This window comes from Hetaerina americana, unplaced genomic scaffold, assembly GCF_022747635.1.
Source record: "Hetaerina americana unplaced genomic scaffold, ioHetAmer1.1.p SCAF_1, whole genome shotgun sequence".
NCBI lineage: Eukaryota > Metazoa > Arthropoda > Insecta > Odonata > Calopterygidae > Hetaerina > Hetaerina americana.
Genome location: NW_027286069.1, coordinates 47770855 through 47794783, shown reverse-complemented (window position 1 = coordinate 47794783; position 23929 = coordinate 47770855).

Here is a 23929-nt window from a genome sequence, read left to right as displayed (position 1 = left end):
GAGCATCCGTTTTCATTCCCAGCAGTAATCAACAGTATTATCATAAATATCACACAATAGGTACCTTTAAAAAAGCATATATAAGCTTGAAGAAAGCGTTTTTCAATATTATTACTGACCAGATTAATTGCGTGTTTGCGGTATTTGTACTGAGGGCATACTAACTGCGTTGAAAGAAATTTTTTAAAATTTGTGTGGCATCAAAACACATGCAATGAAATGAATATTTAAAAAGTAATGCTTATATAAGCGTAATAAATCATTATTTCGCAATCGAATGAAATCAGAATTCCATCGGTGAATAACTTATTTATTTAACGAGTTTATTGGGGGGGATTGAGACATCAAAAGTCCCTTCTTCCACCTAAGCCCTATGCATTACACAAACAATCTAAACACCCAAGCCTTAAGTGGAGGATAACCCACCTAAGCGGGAATCGAACCCATGACCTCTGGGTTGGCAGGCGAGAACGTTTCCCCGCCGCCACCGGGGCCGGCATAATCGTACAACGCCTCTTGTATCAACGATAATTACATTTTCCTTCTCATAGATATTAGCTGAAATAATCCAATAAAAAGACTTACGAAAGATATCTTTTGAACTTCCTCCACACCAGTAAGAAAATATTTTGAAATGGCACACCCTCTCTTCCCCATAAGCCTTACGTGCACGTAATTTTAGGACAAACCCTTATTGTGTTGTTTTTCTTCGCAACGCATACTGTCTCTTAGAAGTCCTCTAGTCTTTTGGCTTTCCAGTTAACTCCTAGGCTTTCGCAAGCTTATTTTCGTAAAGTAGTTTTGGTCTATCTCCACTTGAGCAGTAAAAACCTTTTAAACTACGCAAATAATATTAATATTTAAATTACGTATATTATGACGTGCATTGCCTATCTTATTCTTCATCCAAGGCTTCTGAAACACTAAACGAACCACTCTCACAGAACCAAGAAATTCTAACATCCTTTGCGTAAGTATCTCTTACGTATCGTTCCCCTCACTCATCTAATTAAGTCTTAACTCTATCTTCATCAAAACCATTGCCTAACCTTGCTTGAAATATAAATCTGAAATAACTTTTCTTGAAATGATTGGCACAACTGCCTCACGAGGGTTGAAGCTTCTTTTCACGAAAAAAACAAACTCCGGAAATTATCCCGAGAGATATAAGTACGGTAATCAACTCGAAGGCTGGTTTCATATGTTAGTTTTAGAATGCTTGGATGAAAAATAGGGTGGATAATTTGGTTTAGAGCTCAACTCGTACTAAGCCTAATACGGCGAGTGAAATTCACATATCAGGGTAGTGGGGCCTTGTCTTTTCTCCGTGCCGCCAATGGCTACCAGAAACTGATACTAAAAATCAACCAACCACTTCGATGAATCTGAAAGTGCTTAGAGGTATCACCTAGAATCGAACCCGTTCGGTCTACAGGCCAGAGCTCTACCCACTAGAGTACTACGTCACTCCAACCACTGAAAGATATGGTTCGGCTGTATCTAATGCATAAGATTTCTTGAGGTTGACTTTAATTACTAATCTTTGAAAAATTGGTAATCTTTAAAAAATATATTCATGTACGTACAATATATTTAATATAATAACATAAATTTTTAATATTTACTGATATTAAGATGACTACAATTGACAATTTGAGATCACGCAAAATGTATAAGGTTTAAAATGTAAACCCTTGGATGCAGGTATGAAATGGATTACTGACATTAAAATTAAGATAATCATAGTTCGGTACCGATGCTTCCTGACTAAGATTGTCACAGTAATTAACCCCGAGGTTAGTGTGGATAAAGTAGCTCAGCTCACCCCACATTGATTTGGCACATACAGGTCCCTTCCCTTCTCATTGACCCATCCCTTCTCATTGACTTGAATGGTTTCCCATGGGGTACCATTCACTTGAAAATGTCAATGATTCGGTTTTAGATAGTGCTATCCAAAAGCATTAGATGAGATTTGAAACCGAGACTCTTGTGTCAAGAGTCCAGTCTATATCATCCATGGTAGGTAATATTAAGAATATGAGCACAAATTAAAAAATAGCATGAAACCCGCTTCAATACTTTTTCATGATCATCAAAATAATTTATGCAGTCAAGCTAAGCTAGGATTTAACACAGATTTTAACGAATGACTAAGATGCAGCATAAATACCAAAATGCCTAGCGTGTGTATTTTAAAGAATCGCGTGCTGTCGATGATTAAATTAAATTTCATTAAATTGGTGTTAATATGGAGTACATTTTAAAAACACAGTTGAACCCCACGTTTACATTTTCGGATGCTCGAGCAGACAGGGGGCACTTGCACCAATGGAAAAGGTTTGGAAATAGAACATTACATGTTATTATTTTCAAGGTAGACGAATTTTTTAAAAGCTCATTTCGAAATGATTTTAACATTCGAGATTTCAATCTCGTACGAAAGAACTTCATTTACTTCAGCTTCATAGTTCGACGCTCCAGGTTCTAAAAATAGTTTCGAACGCGATGCGGAGTTCATCTTTTCACCGTAAGAGGATACGATGTTATAAACTTTTTCATTTTATTCCTCGTTTGAGTTTCCCTTTTCAAATCTCTCTCACACAGATCGCTGATATCGCTGGTAAGACACCACGCCCCCTCTCGTATCTCGACAACAGAAGTGCCCTACCTTCTAGGCTGTGAACACTCAAACCATCCGTCACTAGATGACTTATTTCCCTTTGGCCAACGCTTGCTCTTCAAGCGGTGTGATGTGGGTCAACAGGAGCCGAGGGGGTTGTAGGGGGGATTAATACAACGCATTACCCGAAGCGAACCGTCAGTTCGAATGAATGAAGTGACGCACCACACTTATTATGCCATTCCCCATAATTTATGAACCTTGCAAACAACATAGTGAACTCTTGACACGGACAAATATGATAATTCCCTGATGCTTGCTTGCCCTGACAGATCCCAGAACTCTGCGAGGTCAAGAGATATGTTTAAAGAACAATGAACAAGCCTTTTAATGTGCTCCATGATGGTAATAAAACGCTGCACTTCCAATCGTTCTGGATGCGCAGTGACTTAAGACTCGGTGATTATCAACGATAGACCATGGGGCGCCACTTTAATATTCGCGTAATTAATGATGCCTCTCAGAGGCGGTACGAGGTCAAGTGAGTCACCAACACCAGGGAAAAAAGTAGAAGGGAAATCGAAGGATAAAGAGTGAAAATAAACACTAACTAGTAGTGCACGAAGAAGAATCAAAATAACATGTGATTTGCTTTTCCAGAGGATAGCATTTCAGATCAGTAAACTAGTTCCGCTACCCTATAGCCTCATCTTGCCCTGAGTCCCTTCTGACCAGAGTCCAAATGGTGCTACAGTGTGGCGAAACTACATAGTTGACTGCATTAAATTCTATCCTTAGAAACGCAACGGATGTTGATTATTTCTCGAGCAATAATATGGAATCTTAGAAAGTATCGGCCTCAAATATCTCTCAAAACAAACTAGTAGCCTTTGGGTGCTCGGCGTCGTGGTCTGGAGAACAGGCAATCGAGCACAGCTGGGTGCTATATCAAAGGACAGGGCGATGGAAGTAAAATATAAAGAAAATTCATTTTTAAATAATATTATTACGTTTACCGGAGGATCCAGGGTCTAAATGGGAGTCATTTCGCCAAATTACCCCAGTAACAAGTGGTGCGATATTCTGAACAATACCAGGAAAACCGTGTTGGTACAGGGAAAGGAACTGGGCCTCCTACTTAGAATGTGAAGTCCATTTCACTGGCCTAGAGGCTTGTAAGGATCGAAAGCCGGAGGAGACCGAAGATTCACTCCAGCGCACCGAAGATTCACTAATCCAGTATCCGTGAAAATACAAGTATACACGTGGCTATCTCCCACCAAGATGAAACACTGCCGTCTGCAGGCGACTGTAACCCATTTCTATTTCCCAATACCTCCATTACTACTCCTCCATCCATTAAGAGTATTTGCGTGACTAATCGGTTATTCCCAGAAACATCATCAACCAGAAACATGCTCCAATGCAGCTAATGACTGGAAGCGACAGAGAGATCATCGGGGGATCGCCTCTCTCCTTCCCTCCGGCACAAGTTTTGCTCGCAAGTGAGGCTCTGCACTCACCGATCCACATCAAACTTCGGGGCTGAATGCAGTTGGTATTGAGGAATGGAAGGCAGGCCAGGTTCAACCCAGGCGCTTATGGAGCGCCTGGGAACCTGTTTGGACTGCATCAGAAACACCAAAATAGAAAGTGTAAACTCGATTAAATACTTAGGTATTACCCTCACTAACGAACTTTCCTGGGTGAAACATAAACGGGGAATATGTGGACAAGGGGATCGAGATGGTATGGTGGCTACCGTACTGACTTCCCTACCAGAGGGCCCGGGTTCGAATCCCGGCGAAATTGAATATTTTTCAGTGGTATCTCGATCCCTACTTGAGGTACTTTGTGGAGGGGACTCTGAGTGAGTACGCCGTCCGTCGGATGGGACGTTGAGCTGTGGATCCCTTGGCGCCTTTCGTAAAGAGTAGGCTAAGGCCGACGCTGGGTTTCTCTCCACCCTTCATCCTTTCCTGTCCATTCCTAATGACCAAAATGACCTCAGCTGTCGGTCGCCTCCCTTTAATAATACAACTACATGCGGATAAGCTAAGAAAAATTAGGATTTATCAGGAGAGTGTTGGGAAAATGTGATCAAATGTCCAAAGAGAAATGTTATCTGTCGCTGGTTAGGCCTCATTTAGAATATGCTGCTAGTATATCGCATCCTCATGAAGCTTGATTGATTGCCGAATTAGATCGCGTGCAGCGTAGAGAAGCCCGATTTGCGAAACGTTGGACAAACTGAGCAACGTATCAAAATTGCTATAGGATCCAGGTTGGGAATCACTCCCGGAGCGAGGGTTAAAGTACAGATTAAATCGCTTACATACATTGGAAGATGTCTCTTTAGCAATGGCGTTGAAAATGTGTTATTAGCCCCATCGTTTTACGGTAGAAGAGATCAAGTCAATAAAGTTTGAGAGATTAAGTACAGAACAGATATATTTAAGATATCATTATTCCCACGAACAATAAGGGATCAGAATAAAATAGCGTTTGTCCGGCCACGTTGGGAGGGAAAGGTGTTTTGGGCCAACGGTCATAGTTTGAGATTGACATAATTTATATGAGTATATAGCTACAATGCCACAAAATTCCTCAAATTACATCCTTTCAGCGTAAACACGCTATTGCCAGCGGTTTTTCCTCGACTCGAAGACTGCCTGGTAGGCGGATTCCGGAAGGTCCTTAAGGGTACGCGGGCAAGCTTCTTTGACGGGACTTAGAGTTCCATGGTTGAGCCCTTTGAGGGAAGATTACACTTTTGGGAATAGGAAATAGCCTACTGGTGCCAAGTCGGGACTGTAAGGGGGCTGGGGAATCGTCACGTCGCATTGCAGGTCTTCGCAAACAGAACCTTGGCTCTGTTTTTGTTCGTCCGTCAAGACCTTCTGGAAGAGTTTAGCGCAGATCTTTTGCGTTCCAGACCAAATTTTCAATAGCAATAGCAATATTATCAATACCAATACGATCTGTCATCATGCGCTCACTTAACCGACAATTTGAAGTCAGCACTTCAAGCACACGTTACACGTTGCCCTCGGTTCTTGACGTCGACGACCGTCCGGGCTCGTCCTCCACACTCTCTCGCCCATCTTTGAAAATCTTGTGCCACTGAAAAACTACCCAACTGCCCAGCTTAAAATCATGCCCAACGTCTCCATACCCGATTTTCCCAGTCCAACGCAAAATATAGTGGCGTGCTGCTTTTAATTCGTTCGCTGCATTTTGCGCTTGTACCGAGTCACTCGACAGGGGTCCACTAAAAACATGATCTATCCACAATGAACGCACGCAGGTGATTGGCATTTGACACAGGTTGAGGTTCAGACCCCCACTAGCGAATCTGTGTGGTGTGAGCGCGCTGCTACATACAGCCACGTATGGAAAAAATTGTTTCCGATACTTTTCATAGAAACTTTGTATACTTGAAAATGCGTACATGCAGTGACGACCCACAGAAAATCTGTATTCCTCTTTTCAACCAATATTCCGCTTGACTCAATATGGACAATAAAAAATAAACGTCAAAGAGGTACTCCCACTGACCTTTCATAACGCCAAGTGGTAAGACTTCCTACGGCTCTCTGGCTTTCTCGTCACTGAACTGTATATGCAGGCTGTTTCCTCTGGTTCCCCAAGTATCTAGCTGGACTTGGCTAGATAACTGAAAATAAAACTGTTCTTTAAAATTAATTTAATGAACATTTTACAATAATGCTTTCAACTTATTTCATCTAATTAAAATATACTCTACACTCAGTTTTAGATAATTGTTATAACTATTCATCATTTCTACACGTTCCCAAAAAAAATTGTGTAAAAACAATCACATATACAAAAATATTAAAGTTGCATTATCTATTGCTTAATGCTAAGTTAATATGGCTTTAATTATTCTTCATTATTTGTCTTTAGCACGAGTGAGATAAATAATGGAAATTTTAGAATTTTATGCTGACAAGGGAAGGATCAGATCCATGGATGACCGAGTTCACTGAAATAAGGCATTTTCGTCCCCCTTCACTCTCTGAGTACAAAAATCCCCCCTCTTTGGCGAAGACAACGAAATATTTTGTGATAATTAAGATTATATGCTGTAAAAGGTATCTACCATCAGTCACTATGGTAATGCTCATGGGTATCGGCCCTTACGTCACCGGTTCAAAACATTTTCAAATGAAAACGTACTAGTATTTTCACTAATCAGAGATGTAGAAAAAAGGGATAAAACTCAAACCTACCACCGGAAAGATGGAACAAATCAAAAGGAAAACTGTAACCAATAATAATAAATCATCACAATACTATTAATAAATAAAATGTAATAAATATTACATAAATTATACCGCAGGTGGCGTATAACCTGAAACCTTTGCGGCGGTAGCCGAGAACTGTACCACTACATCAAACGCTGTTATGATAATTTTACTTATCTGTCATGTGTACACTTTTTGCATTCATTAAGTGGATTATCTCATTAAAAATATGGCTGTCTACCCCCAAAAGGGAAATATTTTTATGATCAAGGAGTTAAGTGATATATAAACATCAAATTTCAAGGAAACCGGTTGCTCATGAATTGCCTTTGTTTGTCCATGTCCTGTGAGACTCTTAGGATACATGGCTTGATCCATAACTCTGGAAGAGTTCGCAAATCTCTCGTAGCCACAAACGCTATGCATTCCGTCCACGCCTGCCAAAGAATTACGAAAGTGACTTTTGACAGCCACTTAAATTATGATCCTCACGCAGAACACTTGGCAGTGATCTATGGTGTGGTAATCATGTTCCGTCTCATAAATTCCATCTGTTAGCAACGGAGCAGTCGGCTGATAACATTCAATTGGATTCCGATTAACGACCGACGCCAAGATGAAGATCAGATTATCGAAGGCAGTTTTCTTTTACATCTAAATTCAATATTTCTTCAATTAACATATGATAAAACCAAATAATTCGTAATTGCAAATTTCCATGCGCCTCTAGGCATGGAAATATTAAATATTTGTAGGTGCCAATTTTATTTGGAGCGGTTAGTCTCTAACAATAGTTAAAAAATAATAATTTTATGATACAAGAATAATTGGAATTTGATGATAACCACTGTCACGTTAATATACTTCAAATAACCATAAAATACCTGGGGTATTGCTAGGTGCAAAACTATAAACACTAATCATTAAAATATTAACTCTCGATCAGAATGCATTGCATTTATGAAATAGCCCTTATTCGTATAATTCTCCCCAAACGTGTTTCGAAAAAAATACTTCCCTTGACATTTCATGGGAAGCATTTCCCACGTTTTTGTTTGTAGAATTTATTTTCCAGCTAAAATTTTCTGCATTACTTTAATTTTTATTTAAATATTACATTTAAGTTTTTCTATATTTTACCGCCATAATGTTCTTGCGAATTCCAATGCTTCCATTCTTTAATATTTTTCGTTAAAATTTTTTAATAGCTTTACGAAGGAGTTCTAATTACGGAATGTAGAAAAAGTATAATGAATATGAAGTGTAATAAGAGCCCTGAAGAGGAGGAGATATTACCTCATTGACCGCGATTGAGACGCGATGGCGTGATGGCGACAGCTGAGGAAGAAAAGTGGCTGGAAAGAGTTATAGAGGAAGAAGAAGAAGAGCCTGGACAAGATGCATGAAACGACTAATGACAGACGAGAAAGCGATGAAATATGATTGAATGAAGAGGTTAACCGATAGGGGAACTAAGTGGAGTACTACGTCTAACCAACCTCAGGATGGGAATGATGGCCATTGATGATGATGGTATTTTATGTTACGGGTTGCCACTTCGTGGCATTTCATTGCGAAAAAGAGTGCAGAAAACTTGAAGATAGGCACCAAGTGCAATATAAAATATATCGCGAATAGCCTTATCTACAAAGACCCTCAAAAGATGCTGCGCGACATGAAGGAATTATGGTGTTAACGCCAAATAGTTCACCTCTTTTCAAATTACGAATACTTTCAATAGAAACGAAGCATTTTATTTATTCATGCGCATTATTGAAATTAATTCATCTTCGTGTCTCTTTACCGTATTTTTCATCGATTCCGTCAGATATCAAGCGAGTCCGAGAATGGGAAATATCGATCTTTTGGTAGCGTTTTCAACGGACTTACTTTATTCAAGTACTACTTGAAAGGCATTTCCAATAGAGGTGGCTTCAGAGTAACCTTTTGTAGATCTACGCACCTAATTCATCGCGTCTGAAAAAAATAACGTGGCGAAATGTTGAAGTGAAAAGTTGTCCGGGAGTGGTTTTCTCCGATTGCTTGAATTTCCCGAATTCTCCAAGGCCCCGCATCTCATTAAATATGCGATCTTACATTGCGACCGTTTTCTATCTCTTTTTTATTCTCTTCTCATTTTTCTGGCATCGATAAGCCCGAAAACCCGCTGAAAAATGAATCTTTCGCTCATATTTCTATGATTATTTTTTTTTTACTTTTTCAAAACCGCTTAGAGGTGCGAGATTCAGGCATTAGCTTGATGAAGATCAGCTAGATGTTGGAAAGTTTGTAGCGAAAAGAAAAGAAGGGTGATGGGGTAAGGGAGAAAGTAAGGTTGATAGTCACTAAAAATATGAAGATAGCATTAAAAACACTTCATAGGATGGTAGAAGACATTCTAAAGGCCATTGTGACAAAACGAGAATCATTCGGATCTCACGATGTAATCGCAGATTCGGCTATAAAAAAGAGACATTGATTACAGCAGTAAGGCCCGTTTTGTGGTAATGTTTCCTAAAATTCTATCGCTGCTTAACGTGGAGGTCACCGACACATCCGATTTCTATAATTATTTCAAATAGCGATCATCCACTCGTTTAGTTGCTGACCATAGTAACTCTATCTTAAAGTAAAATAGCACATACTGTCGGCTAAGATTGACCTGGTTATTGTAAAGCTTACTTTTTGGTTTTACTAAAGGTTGAAACTACTAAAATACAAAACATGGTTATTGGAACAGTAACAGAGCGGACACATCTAGGGGCAGGCGGGGAAGGTAATAAAATTATCTTTCTTCGAAAATGAAGACATAATTTAAAAACCTTTCTTCCTATTAGGAAAGGTCGAAATTAGCCGCTTTAATTTAGGAATCGTAACGACCCATTCAGCTGATAACTTTATGTTGGGGGACATCAGGAGAACATTCATTATTAATTTCGGACGTAACGCTTCTTTTGACTTCCAGAAAAAAACAAAAAATATTCTCCGAGAGGGTGGGGGCGTCAATCGGGGGTGACCTACCCTTATATCCCCCCTTTCCCCTTAGATTTACCCTTGCTAAGACATTTAAATAATTTTGGTATAATTGGCATTCACGACAAAACCATAATCAGTAACAAAACAACGATGACCAAATAAGTGCTACCTGGAATTTTCATGAAATAAACCAGCAAAAAGGCTTCCCATCCTGAGGGCGCGGCTTAAAATCCCGGCGGTGTTGAATATTTTTCAGAGGTATCTCGATCCCTACTTGAGGTGCTTTGTGGAGGGCACTTTGAGTGAGTACGCCGTCCGTCGGATGGGACGTTAAGCTGCGGACCCCTTGGCGCCTTTCGTAAAGAGCAGGCTAAGGCCGACGCCAGGTTTCTCTCCTCCTTTCACCCTTTTCTGTCCATCCCCTATGGCGCAAATGACCTTAGCTGTCGGTCGCCTCCACTAAAAACTACTACTACTACCAGCAAAAAATGAAAGGTTGGCATCATTAAAATCCCTGCTATACGCCCTCTTGACAGCTCACAATTATAACGTAGATGCAAAGTTTAAGCCCTGGGTTGGAAAAAAATCTCCTAAAACGTTTTTCACGTTCTCACTATTACGCACATTAATATTCTCCTGGTGCATCGTCCTGAATCATGAGTCACCATTATCACATTTTTTTCCATACAGTCTGGGGTTAACACCAAATTTTGATTAATTTCATCTCCCAAAACAATTTATACTATTTTTCCCCTTTCATCCACAAAATTATTTTCATACTGCCTTCACGAAAACTGGGACGGCGTCGATTCTATTTCCTTCCGCTGATGTTTCCCAGTCGTCCTCCGAGCGAAACGTTATGACTTCAATCCACTCTCGAACTACATCCACCAATGTTTTAAAAAGGGGATGCTACTCGGGGAGAAACAAACAGCTCCTGACGCCCCCGGCCGATTCCCCAGGGTCACTGCGAGGCCACGCACTCTGGAAACACTGCTCCGCTGCGGGTCCGCGCAATCGCTACGCATCATCCCCAGTAGACACCTCACGGTGGGCGAAGGGGCGGAAAACAACATCTTCACTCCGTTACTTCGCGACCGCTGTCTGCGCGAAGAACCCACTCCATTGAAGACGATGCTATCCGCCGGAAGGTCGCTCGTCGCGCGTGTTTTGCGGGACGGGAGCGAGAAGGGAGTCGAAGAAAAATAAGCGGGTGCGGGACTCGGGAAGGAGTGAAATACAATGCGGCGCATGTCGGGGAACGTCTCAAACGGAAACCCAAATTAACCACTGAACCACCGAAATATTTAGAAAGTATTTTTTTCTTTCGTGCGCATCCTTTTTTACGTGCGTTTCACATTATTCTGACGATATACATCCACACATTGGTGAAATTACTTTGGACATATAACATTACTGTGCGAGACACAGTTATGTTTCATGTGACTTTGAACATAAACACACTCGCACGCATACATGCACACCTAATTCAACTGCGTCAACTCGAATGTTTCAGTAGCCCCTCACCTAACCTAATGAAATTAATTTCTCCATGAAATTATGACTCGGCTCCTACCAACCACGCTTGCAGGGGTCACCCGTCCATGGGGAGATTCTGGGATACTTGGGTACCCGGATTGGCATTTGGGGCTCTTCCGCGCACGTCCCATCATCACCAATGTGACGGTCGTCGTCGATTGAGGGGGCCTACCACCCATCGCCCCGAACGGGACGGGAATGGAGTCAAGGCTCGGATCACGACCCACGACCCCAAACATCGACTCTCTCCCCGCCATCCCAGTTGCTGTACCACTCCCGAGGGTGTTGGCGGGTGGGTTGTTGTTCGCATCGCCGGAAGAGAAGGTGTGTGTTGTGGGCGGTTGCAGGAAGAAGACGGCCGGAGTGTGAAATCCCAAGGAAGGGGGAAACGAGTGAGTGGGAGACGACCTCTTGGGATGGACAATCCTCGACGTCCCACTGCCTCCTCCTTCCGACGAGAATTTTTATCGGTGCCGTCCCCATTTTCCACTCGCCCTCCCCCTCGACCCCCTGAGCGGCACGCCCCACCCTTCCCCCCCTTCCCGAACGACGGGTTATGCAAATAGAGCCACCGCTGCGTCGCGCTGGGTGCGGCGACGGCGGCGATAGTCACCCTCCAAGGCGCCGATAAATTCACCATTCGGGTCACACGAGAAGATTCGACATCGAGCGAGAACCACGGAATGGGAAAGAGGGGATCGAGAAGGCGGGAGCAAGGGGTGGCGAGGAGGGAAGGTATGGCTGTGGTTTAGCGAGCTGGGAGTGGGGTTGAAATAGAATGTGTAGGGAAGAAGGAACATGTTGACGGGGTTACATTCCTCGTCGTAGAAAAATACAAACTCCACGCGAGACGTAATGTCACACTAAAAGTTTGCAGACGACTGGTGTGGCGGAAAGTTCGCCGCGATTCGATTCCCGAGTCGGGGATATCAGTGCGCCTGAGGGAATTATATTATTTCCCACGAAAAGATTCATAGGGACAATCTATAGGATTACTGATGTTTAGCGCAGAATGTGAGCGTCCTATTCGTCGTAAGATATTTAAATGTATCTCAGCGTTCAGGGAAGGATGAATTGATCACTTAAATCTATTGAAAACGGAATATCGAAGATTTAAAAAAAATATGCATGAATAAAATTACGATAGACGCTCCACAGGCTGATAATTGTGGAATTACAGAATGAGCCTACTTGCCTTGAAATACTTTTGCGGTAATGCATTTCCCTCAATAAGGTTTCTGAGAAACAGTAAGGAGTTAAGTATAATTATCCCAGCAAACTCACTTTTTGACCTCTTTTCCTCAAAGAAACAGTGTACCATGCAGACAACCAAGTGTCAGAAGATACGAGTTCGGGTCAAGGTATCTCATTTGTTTTATTTTAAAATCGTCCAATTTTGTACCAGCCAAACAAATAGCTCTCTGGTCAAAATCATGGTTTTCAGTAGGAACGATAAGTATATGCTACACTTTAAAGGTATTTCAAATGTTATTAGACGTTTTTTGTAACAAATAATTATTCTAGATAGGAACCTGCAGTTTTGGCATTTGGATTGGAACAGAAATACGTGCAATTCCTCTTTTCTTACCTGTTATATGAGAGTAATTCAAATGGAATGTAACTACATTTGGCTAGAATGTTGCAAGCATAAGAAAACTGAAATGCATGCCTATAGTAAAGTTCAGAGTTCGGCGATCAAACTCAAAGGATTTAAAACATACAACTCATCATTTATGCATATCGAATCAGCTTTCATCTAAATTAAAACGAAATGTAAGCATTCAAGGCAGGTACAGTAAAGACATTTTCTTTATCACTTTTTTTACTATGTAACGCGTAAGAAATAAAAATACACAATTCTTACAGAACCCAAGCATTTCGTTACCCCTACTAAGGGTATCAAAGCGAAGGTAGATTATAAAGGACGGAAGTTTTGGAAGGCGTGGTGAGTAAAAACCCGCGGCAGGCAATACTTGTAACATCCCACGACGATGAATTCGTCCACCGACGCAAGAGTAGTCGCTTTCGGATAAGTTCGCCGCAAGGACGCGGACGGTTTGTTTCGAATCCCTTTGCGGAGGACCGCGAACGCGATAGGATTTGCATTCAAAGAATCGACCGCGATGATTTGACGATACGCCACGGGTGGGCCGAAAAGACTGAGGGGGGAAAGGGGTGGGCGGAATGGGGCAGAGGGGGCGGCGAAGAAAGGGGACCGAGAAATGCACGTGACGAAGTGGAAGGGGGCGAAGAAACGAATCCCACACCGCCCGCGTGGGCGCGCCTCCCCTTCCGCGACGTGACCTCATCGACGGGCGCGATCAGTCGCCTTCCCTCCCCCCCCCCCGGACAACGAGACGGACCCCCGAATCCTCGGGGAGGAGAGGGCGTACGCGAATCGGAGAAGTGTCGGGGTGGGGTCGCGGTAGGCTCGGGAGGAGTGCGGCGACCACCCCCTCCACAGCGGTAGGCGGTCGGCCGGGGTGCGCCCATGATCCGGGATTCGCTCCCCCGCTGCCTCCCCTCCCCCGGACGGAACTACATTCGGGTCAGGGAGCGAGGGGTGTGCCTTAATCTTCGCATTTCCTTCACTGCCGTCGCCCTGGTCATTATTCCCGCCAGGGACGCACGGCAGCACGGGGTGCGATACGTAAAAGCACCGCCGTAAAAATCTTTTGAGGCGAATTTAAATTTCGAGCGGTGCTCCGGTTGATTGCGCGTTGATTCAGAACGTGGAGGGGGATTGGTTACATGGCGGCAATTATACTTTCAAAACGATTTTCGCGGTTGGTTATATTCAGAAACAAATTTCAGTGTTTCCTATCTAAAGTTTCGATCAAGGTTAGCTGGCTCGTGAATATTGAACGAGAGATGGAATAATGGCAAAATACATCTGTTGTTTATTAGTAATTTTTTGAAATGGCAGCATATCCAGGTGTTAAAATATACTATTCCAACTGAGGCACATTGAAGAGTCCCGGAAACAAAGAAGTGATACCTGCTGGTCCCATCCAGATCTGACTAAAGGACTCAGCCAGTCCTAATTTTGCAGTGACTAAGTTAAGCCCCAAACGTAACGAGCTTTCGAAGGGGAACTTTCGTTCATTATGATCAAGTCACAAATCTATAAAACTATCTATCTATAAAGTAAATCTATAAAGTAGAGTATGATACTAATAAGCATATTTCAAAATTTAATTCTGTCGGAAATTTGTTGTCTCAGGCGTAACTTTATGGAATATGCATAACTTATTCAAATGAAATAATTGACTTTGTAATTCCACAAAGTGTGTGGAATCACAAAATCAATTATTGCATTTCATTTCAATAATTCTGTCAGAATTTGAGTGGGCATCACGCACTTATCCATAATGCTTAGTTTAAAAGCTTGGCGAACGGAGAAATCTTGTCGAAACATAATATGGGTTTACGAAGTTAAAACAAATGGGAGAACATTTCCAATTCAACTAAGGAAATATAAAGTTAATAGCAAATTATTTACCATGGCTAATTTTATTTTACTAACCTACCTCTGCTAACTTTAATAATATAACTCGACTTTAAATATGGGGATCGAGATGGTGTGAGGGCTAACGTACTGGCCTCCCACCCAGAGGGCCCGGGTTCAAATCCCGGCGGTGTTGAATATTTTTCAGAGGTATCTCGATCCCTACTTGAGGTACTTTGTGGAGGGCACTTTGAGTGAGTACGCCGTCCGTCGGATGGGACGTTAAGCTGCGGACCCCTTGGCGCCTTTCGTAAAGAGTAGGCTAATGCCGACGCCGGGTTTCTCTCCATCCGTTCCTGTCCATCCCCTATGACGCAAATGACCTCAGCAGTCGGTCGCCTCCCCTAAATACTACTACTACTCGACCTTAAACATGCTAAAGTAACGACAGTTTTAAATTATTTCAGAAGAGATGGTTCTTCTATACGCATCGGTATTCCAAGATAAAAGACAGGCGCTAATGACACTGCTAAGGAACTTGCAATAAATTGTGGCACGACATAAATCCGCCGTCTTCAAACGTGTATTTGATAAGCTTTTTCTTGCTCCTGACTGTCTTAATGGCTGCATTGGAAATTAATTTAACAGGTATTTTGCCTGAGTGTTAATAAAGTTACATTACTGCGAGTAACAGGAATTCAATGTACTTGTCAAGGTTGTCTCCTTTTTTATAGCCTCCGATAATCAAGAATTATTTGTGTGCTGTCTAATCAAGTAGCTCGAAACGAAATACGCTCACCTTTATTCAAGTCAAGACAATTAAATTGCATGGTGAAAAAAAATCCTAGCGATATATTAAATTAAATACAGCAGGAGATCGAAAAAATGGATTACATTATTAAATCAACGAAGAATTGGGAAGTTATTTTCTTTTACCTCTGAAAAATCGTAAGAAAATTCTCTTTCCATGTGAGTAATAATATGAAACTGGCCATCAAGGACACATTTTCTGTACCTGGAGTGAATCTGCGCAGAAGGCACCTCATTCGACCACTCTACTTCGTCGTCCCAATTTTAGTGAAGCTGGAGATAGCCAAAAAACCTCCGGACCATGAATTTTTTCACAACTCCCTGCCGAGCAAGGAGAATGAGAAGACGTTGCGTGTGCGAAGTTGCTCGCGGCTCGCGAGGAATGAAACAAAACAGGAGGGGGGGGGAGGGATGACTGATGATGCCCCAAAGGCTCTTGTATTTTTTTCCGCTCAACTTTTTCCGTCCGACTTAATCACAAATCCTCGCCCTTTTTTTCAGCCGCAGAAAATATTTAACGTGTTTTCAGCGTCGTTTTAATTACCTTGAGCCCTCCTGGGATTCTTGCTCATTAAATCACACCACTTCACACCCTTTAAATCTCAATTTCGCCCGTCTTCTCGCTTCGACCGGTATTCGCCATCCCTCTTCGTACCTTTGGATCGCTGTCCATTCGACTTGCCGAAGCCATGAAAAAAAATGACAGACTGAAATGAGTAAGTTTTCCCCCTGCAGCGATCATAAGTAAAATCTCTCGCATTTATGTTTGTGAAAACTTCACCTGAGTTAGCATGAACTATGAAGTAAAAATTATTAACATTTGACCCAAGCATGACCGTTAATTCCATCAAGTGAGATCAATAATTAAACGATTTTCAATTGTTCCCGCCTCAACGTTGTGGAAATTCATGTTTATTAAATGAAGAGTACAGTAAATAAAGGACAATAGAAAGATACATTCTATTCTTCATTTAATAATCAAGCAATTTCTTTACTACCACCTCAATTTCCAGATTTTGATCATGAAAATTCGTTCACTTTTAAAATGTGCGAGGCAAATATGAAAGGCAATAGAACGCATGTTTACGAAGCCATTTTCCCCCAAAACCCAAACAGTTCACTCAGGATCAAGGCAGATAAGTGTTCAGCACCCAGAAGAAAAAGTAATACACATTGGTAAGCGCGACGGGCCTCACGCTTATCGATGATTTAACATGAAACTCCCAAATTTTCATAAGTATAAATGAATTACTACCTCATAAGTGTTTTATACAATCGAAATGCACGTATTTTACAATATTTTTCTTAACTTTTGCGAGGTTTTCTAATGTGAAAATTAGTTGTTTAAAAATGATATCAGTTTTGTGATATGGAATTAGTGCTGGTATAAAACTTTCTACGTATATCTTATATTTTGCTCTACGGTAATTAATATCAGCTACCTGTAAGAATACTCTCTAATTCCACAAGCCTGTAATTTTGAACCCCGAGCAAGGCATAAGGAAATAGAGAAGCAATCAGAGGGTATAATATGGGACAGAGCTGGGAAAGTGGTTGTCATTACTAGACTTCGTATGATGTAATAATGAAATTTCAAGTATGTTTTAGATCTCTTCTGTCAAAAATATTGAGGATAATAGATTTTATTTCAATTTCGTACATTTTTTGGAATGAAAAAATATTTAGAGAGCCTTCCATGTGTCCTTAAGGTAAATTGATTAAAATATAGAGAATTCATGCCTGGTAGGTCTATTTAACGCCCATGTTATGACAAGTGGGTGTTACAGTTGAAGTAATCGAGGGGAAATTGTAATTTCAGAAGTATTTTCACACACTATTTTAATTTCAGACACTATTTATTGTAATTTCACACACTATTTTAAAACCTAAAAGCAATGGCTATATATCAAATTATTGTTAATACACTACATCTTACCCACTTAGTGAAAACTTTAAATATCTAGGATAATACCATTAACAATACGGTTACCATGGTTGTATCATTTTTGTAGAGGTATGATTTTTCAAAATAAAATAATATTGAGACCTTTATCATCAGCATGTGTCCTAGTTTTAACTCCCCAAACTTAGTTGTGAGTGGAGTTCCTATATATATTTCGCTCCTTAAAGATGATAGAAATGAACATATGTCATAAAATATATTACATTTATTCTGCACACCTTCACAAAGGGTCTAAAGGGTATTGAGTATTTAGTTGTTTTAGTGGCGAAATTTTTGTCGAACCATTTAACCTATCTATGTGACTAGTATTGAAACATTCTATGCTCAACGCCTTACTCGAATTAATTTAGAATAGGGGGGTGTAGGTCTACCAATAGGGGGCCGACCCCCTTATTGGTGAACCTGCTCCTGATCTACATCTAAAGAATACCCATCAAACTTCCGCATATGGATGCGTGCGTATGCATATGGATGCGTGTATATTTGTTCTCACACAAAAACACTCGTCCGCAGACACACATACTTGCCTATATGAATCTTGCAATAATTGCTATGGCTGACTAAATCATTAAATTTTGGTCTTTCAGTCAATCTATTCGGGCACTTGGGTTCGATTTTATTATGTATGTTTGCATGCGTGGGAAGAACGCGTCGGAAGACGGAGTCGGTGATGGAATCCACCAATAACCTCCAGGGCAACAATAATTCACTCAGTGCCGCATTCAGCATTTGCTCGAGTAGTCGTAGAATTTTCCTTACCCAGATTTCAGGATATCACGAATAAAAATACTCAAGATAGTTACATGCTCTGCTTTTCCAATAATTGCTGCGGAAGAGTACGTTCCCACTGTCGAAAAATTGCATTTTATTACCGAGAATTATATGAGAATTATGAGAATATATATATATTATATGGTTTGTATATAGCGATGATAAAGAAATCTGCCTGTATTTACTGGATTCCCCCTAACGTCGCATTTATAGACGGGCGCTATGCGAGCTATGAGTAGTTTACGTTCGCCAGGTCGTTGGAGAACACCCTTTTTTATACTCCCTTCAAAACATGCGGCTTTGTTTGCTTTTATATTTCGGTGCTGCTTTTATATTTTTTACTGGGAAATTAATGTCCCTATGAGGTCTTTAGATGTGTGAGGAACTTTATTTTGTGCACTAATATTTTTGCTGAAGGCATTCTGAAAGAAATTATTAAGATTATTGGCCTTGTTAACGCTGCCTGTACTAATTTGGCTATTTCCTACCTTTCAATAATGCACAGTTAGGCGTTTCCCTCGTATTTCCTTGATGTAAGATCTAAATGATTTCGGATAATCCCCCAAAGATTCGCACAATATTTTGATTTTAATGGTACGGCTTTTTTTAGGGTCTCGTGAAAGGATTTTCAAAATATGAATAAATTTTCTTTTTTATCCTTCACTTTATTTTGAATTGATTGTTGTGCCATCGTGATTCATTATTATAGCGTTTGCATGAAATACACATCTCTATACCGCACACATTGTATTTAAAAACGTTTTCCAAGTAGGTCATAAAAGGATATTACTCCTCGCGGTTTCCAGAGCGTTCTGATATTCAAAATAGAAGGCATCTTGGGGCTGAACTTAGGGCGATGACTAAGGATATTAGCACGCTGACCACCTACCCACTCAAAGTTTATCCTATCCCCTTCCCGAGAGCGCGGGTGGTCTTCCCAATCGATGAGAAGATAACATCAGTATCCGCAAGGGGAAACGAATGTAGCGCGTGTTATGTCTCGGGACCCTCATTCCGTGGCGCCGAAGAATTCGACGCATTCCGTCACGTTCTGCCGCAAATATATTTCTCCCCTCGGTCGTTACCGATGACTCGGAGGGTTGGGGGGGGTTTAAAGGGTGCGTGGAAGGAGGGGGGGGCGTGGAGGAATTTTGGGGTAATGGACCACAAGCGAGAGAGAGATCTATCGGGACGTCCGTGCATGCGTTCTGAATAATTCACGAGAATCGGGGAGGAGGGGTGGGGCGGGGTGGGTGGGTGAAAGGGTGCGACATTCTCGTCCACCCCTCTCACCCATGGACCCTCATTCTCCTGTCTCGCCCCTCCCTCGGAAAAGTTTACCGAGTGCCGAGATATCCCCATTCCTTCGACGGTATAACTGAGAAAGCGAGAATTAAATTGACATTGGACACAGCTACTTCTTTCTTACTTCCTCAAAATTTTCATTTTTTTGATCAAACTGCTTTCACTAGCCCTTTATCTTTATTTTCGCTACGTCTTTGTTCCGTATTATATTCGTATGATGACAGTGTCTCAAACTTCTTACGCAAATCAATGATTCATAGAATATTTTTTTTATCTGCTACAACCTACCGGGCCTTCATGCTGTCCATAAAGACTCTTCTCTCTCTTCCTCTACCCTACTTACCCAACATTCCCTCTTCAATCGAGGCCTTCATCATATCACTACCTTTCAATACTGCCTCCACCCACATTTGCTACCTTTTTCGAATCACCACTCGCGAAGAGATAAAGGAGAAAGAATGCTGGGAAAACAAAAGTAAACCCTCACGCAGAACATAATAGCCGGTAGAGGCCGTTCAAAATTTAACCATAATCGGTGGATTCCGTTGAATGATGACCCTACGAGTAAGTGTCTGGTCTATCAAATACGTTTAAATACGTATATAACCACTTGCTTGTGGTAGCCTACTGCGTATATCGTTCAAATGAACACCAAAGATTTTCATTTTCAAATCCCAGATAACGGTTGCGAACAGCTTCATCTACAAGCCAAGAGGGATATGGTTGGTGGGTCGGCTGGTATACTGTCTCCCCAGCCTGAGGCTCCGGGTTCAAATCCCTGCGTCAGCAGAATTATTCAGTGGTGTCGCGATGTCTACTTGGTTGCTCTGTGGAGAGAACTTCAAGGGGAGTACGCTGTCCGCCGGATAGGGCGTTAATTGTTGGACCCCTTGGTAAGGATCTATGATTTAGAGCAAGCTAATGCCGATGCCAGGTTTCTCCCCACTCTCCTCTCCATGAACGTCCTTCCTAAACCAAATTACCCACCTACCTCTGATGGCGCAAATAACCTCTACTGTCGGTCGCCTCCCATTGTAACTACAACTACTCCAAAATACAAAGGGTGAACAATTTCCGATTCTTCTGGGAACGCAAGACGGCACAGAGAAATACCTTCACCTTTGAATACCTTTCAAAATGGATTAAAACTACTGCCCGCTTCAAAATGCCACAGACTCGTGCTTTACCTTTTATCAAATTCAGAGGTTTTCCAGTCCCAACATTGATAACTGCTATCCTAAATTCTTCCATATTCCCTAGAATGACAAACTACTCCTCCTCCCTATTCTATAATAATTCATTTAACTCGTGATCGCTCTCTTACATTCGTCTTAATTTATTTCAAGTTTATGTCACTTTCTCATCCTCTCCCCGCTTCAGCTTCAGTTCTTCCTTTCGTTATGCCTCTTGCATATCCGTCATGCCCCATGGAGCACCATCGATTTTCTCGAGCCCAATTTACTTTACTGTTATCATCTTAATAGCAAAGAATTACTTTACCGTCCGGTTCCGCAGTCAGCTATGTGAGAGTGACGAATGACTAAGATGATTACATCCGTCGCTCCTTGTCAACCTTTTCGTTCCCACTCTATCCACTCCGCGTTATAACACATCTTCTTACTATCCGAGTCTTCTGATGCCTGAAAAAAGAAGGGATTGCATTCCGTCCCTTGAGCATTCCTTTCATAAAATCTTTCCATTTCCCAAAAAGTTTACAATTCATTCTCCCAAAGACTTTCCTCAATTCCACCGGTGAACGAATCCGCGACGAACGACACATTCTCTTGGGGAATTTCTTCGACTCTGAAGGCTTTTCTTTGAGGTCCCCCGGAGTTGCTCCCGTCTTGTTTTCCTACCTCTCCTTTCTCTCGCTCTTTCTCTTCGCCGAACGCTCTCGCTGCGTTGCGATTCGAAAATCCTTAAGGGAGGATCGGGATTGGTGGATGGAAAACTTTTCGACATTCAACTTCCAGCTATGTCTTGATTCGATCGATCTCGGAGTGATAGCGTATTCATTTTTCTTTAGGTCCTGAAGAATATATCCATATTTATCAAACCGAAGATTGATTCGCTGGGTGAGGGTAGAACTCAACTGAACTAGACCCAAAGGCGTCTGAACGTCACACATTAACAGGTACAGGAGCTATTTCCCTTTCCTATGCCGCCTATAGTCTCGTACCTTTAAAATCACACAACTTGAGTGAAGCTGAAGAGGCGCCCCCGAGAATCAAACCTCATCCCTTCTCGTAGTAGGTCAGCGCTCTACCGACTGGGTCCATACATCCCACAACTTTGCCTATATGAATGAAATATTCGGGGTGAGTAATTAATTCCTGGAAATCCATCTCGTAATATTTTTGTCACGGGCTGCGAAAAGTGGAGAGAGGCATCTCTTCTGTCGTTCCACCAGCTGCTGTTCCTCAATTGAGTGTGGATATTTCTCAGCACTCTTAATCCGACACGATGCACACTCGTCCTCTGCCGTAAATCTCTCGACATTTTACGACTCGGTGCATTATTAAAATAACCTCAATTCCACTTGGTGAAAGATCTCGAGCCGTGACTTACGAATATCTTGAAGGAACGAAAGAAAGCGTCAGAAAAGGAGAACGAATATTGATCGTAGGCAATAAAAATGCTTTCAAGATTGGCTGGGTGGTTTATAATTCATATTGTTTTACATCCCGACCCGGAGGACGAATGCAATATTGTCCACAAGAAATAAGTCAATATTTTTTTCCTTTCGCCTTTGCTCTGGAAAGGGAGGGTTGGGAAAAGATGAAGATAGTAGGTCAGTGGGACGCAGAGTTGAGCGTAGGGAAAAAAAGAAAAGTCCAAGTCCAATTGTTCGCATCGAGCGCATTCGTTCGGAATGGTGCAGGCGACTAATCTGCCAAGGAGAGGCAGACGAATACGTGCCCGCGTATGTCTGCGTGTTAGTTATTTATATATATATTTATAGCCGTCTTTTCTGTTTCAAGCCGCCACAGGCACTGTCTCGTGTTTACAAACAAATCCCGAGTTACGGCGAGGGAAGAAATGAACGCACTGGCCCCGAGAGGACACACAACGGAAGACCTAAGGATGGCGAAGCTCCTTCGAGGATGACACTCGGGCGTGCATAAACAGTTGTAAACGAACCGCTAAGTGTCCCTGAGTGTTTCTCGAAAGAAAACCACTCCGAAGTGGCGAATTGAGAGCACTGTGATTGACACGTATGGTGCACTTCGCTAAGCGCGCGCAAAATTTCATTACGTTCGCTTCTTCAAAGGATGAGCAAATTATTGTTATCATTTAAAGGACGTAAAATTCGAACGATTTCATCTAAAAAAAATTATAAAAGGTTTTACTAAATAAAATATTTTAATCTCTAGCTTTGAACATTAATACCTAAATTCAAAGCATTAAATAATCAAAGAAGTGAGTTAATGTATTTCGTTAACAAAAAAAATGCTGTCGCAGTCCGAGGTCTGAATATGTTTCGACATGCATCTCTCTGCCCATTTACTGTTTCCATCACGAGCAGCTTCCGTTAGGTCAGTGATTGGGTACGAGGTGGACAAACAAGAAAGTGCAGTATGCTGGGGGAGGAGAGAGGATCCAAAGGAGGTAGGAATGATGGGTGCAGGAAATTTTCATTGGCAATGGAATTTTGAAGACTGTAATAAAGGGAGAACGCTAGACAAATGAGCAAGGGGTAAGAATATAATAGGCATTTTGGACGGAACGAAGGTAGGAAAGAAATATGTAGAATTGAAGAGGGACTTACTTAAGTACCTGTAGTTAGGTTGTGTTTTGTTAGGAGAGACAAGGGAACTGTCGCTGTACCGTTTTGTAGCCTGAGTCCACCCGAAACCTGCCTTAACCGGTATATTACAGTAGTAAATGGCTCTTTCAATTTATATCCCACCTCAATTTAGGATTTTGACAATAAAATCAATACAAATTGAGGAGTATTGCTATTGCAAAATTCTTAAAAACATTTTTTTATTTTTTTCAAATTTATTGCGGAATTAATAAAACAAGGAGTTGTTGAAATTAGAGTGATGAAAAGGGCTAAATTTTTAAATTGCTAATGGAGCAGATTTTTTGGTAAGAATCTTCTTTGCATAGAAATAAGAGATATAATCATTTGAATAACATGACCGTTACGGAACCAATGTCGCGACGGTAATAAAACCATACATGTAGATAAACCTAATACTGTAATTGAACAGAGCAAATGT